Raw genomic sequence first — 1,764 nt, 5'->3', positions numbered from 1 at the left:
CATTTCAGTCAGCAGGTCCCTTTCTTCATGATTAAGATGTTGACACCTTGTTCACTGAGGGAAATTAGATAGGAATTGTTTTAGACATTGATATACATAACAGCAGAGGTGGAAAGTAACTCATATTTACTTTAGTTACTGTAATTGAGTAATTGTTTACATAATTCTGAGTATTTGTTGACTTGTTGTAGACTTACAGTATTGTAAGACACAGCATGCATTCATTACTATACACAATTCCGTGAGATCCACACACCGGCTCGTATTCTCTGGTGCAAATAGGTAAAAAATAGTTTTCGCAGTTGGGCTGTCAAAAAAGAAAAACAAGTCAATGCTCGCTGTCGACATCCAAGTAAACATTAGGTTAAATATAAACAGGTGGTATGTAGGCCACTGGTATCTCACCTCTCTGCCTTGAGGGATCCACGCTCCATGTGCCCAAACTGGAAAAATAAAACGTATGACTTGTAAATAAATTATATAACGTAATTTAACATAACAAATCCTAAATGTAAGCTAAGTGGGTGACTAATGTAATCTCAATCGTAAAGATATATCCTATGTTTTTTTTGGCCCATAAGTAAAAACAAAACGGGTAGCTCAATATAGACCACTGCAACACCGGTATTTTGAGCTCATGTGAGAGAGCTACAACCACTTACCTCAAGGTTCTAATCAACTCTAATCAACATTCATTAATTTTATCTCCACACGCTCTCTTTCCCCCCTTCCCCCTCCCCCTCACGAGCTCCATGTAACACGGAGGTGCAGTGGTCTAATACTTACCAGTGACACAGAGTAGCGCAAATGTTAGTCGTGTGAAGCTCCACATTTCCAGTTGGGTTACGTTTCCAAATTCAGTTATGTATGGTTCGATCTTGTGTCAAGCTACAGAGCGTGAACGAAGACACTCGCTTTATATGCTCCAGTTATCTCCACCCATTTTGCAAAAAAAAACAAGTCAATGCTCGCTGTCGACATCCAAGTAAACATTAGGTTAAATATTAACGGGTGACATGTAGGCCACTGATATCTCACCTCTCTGCCTTGAGGGACCAACACTCCATGTGCCCAAACTGGAAAAATAAAACGTATGACTTGTAAATAAATTACATAACGTAATTTAACCTAACAAATCCTAAATGTAAGCTAAGTGGGTGACTAATGTAATCACCTGCCACTACTGCGGGTGTGGCCCAGGTCTTTTGATTGTCCAGTCTGGTGAGAACATGGTCTCCTCGCTGCAGTGGTGTGAGCTCTTTCATGCCATGGCGCTTGTTATAGTAGAAGGCCTGTTTGCTCTTCTCCGCAGCATCTCAAGCTCTGACGTGATGTCTGCTCGGCCACCTTGGTTGCAGGTTCTAGGCCAGAGTGGGCAGCGTCGTCCTGATTTTCCTGCCCATTAGGAGCTCCGCCGGACTGACACCCGTACTGCTGTGTGGAGAAGAACGGTAAACCATTAACCATTTTGAGCCTAAGCCTGAAACAGTACATTTGGGTATGTAGTTGTTATTGCTGTGTAATTGTCAGAGAATGTGCTGTGAGTAAGTGCTTTTCACCCTTTTTTTCAGAACTTCTTCAGCTTTCAATGTCTGTTATTGTTTGAACTTACTGTATGTTTTGAGTGTGTATCAAACTGTTATTAGACAAGGAAAACTAAAATCGGAATGGGATTCTTACAGGTTACAAGTAGACACTGCAATTGCCCATGCATTTAGCTTATCACATGTAAATGTTGAACATGAATGAATGAATTATTTTATT

Source organism: Notolepis coatsorum (assembly GCF_963971535.1).
Source record: "Notolepis coatsorum genome assembly, chromosome: 16".
Lineage (NCBI taxonomy): Eukaryota > Metazoa > Chordata > Actinopteri > Aulopiformes > Paralepididae > Notolepis > Notolepis coatsorum.
The sequence above is the reverse complement of the archived record's forward strand: the minus strand, read 5'-3'. Positions refer to the sequence as shown.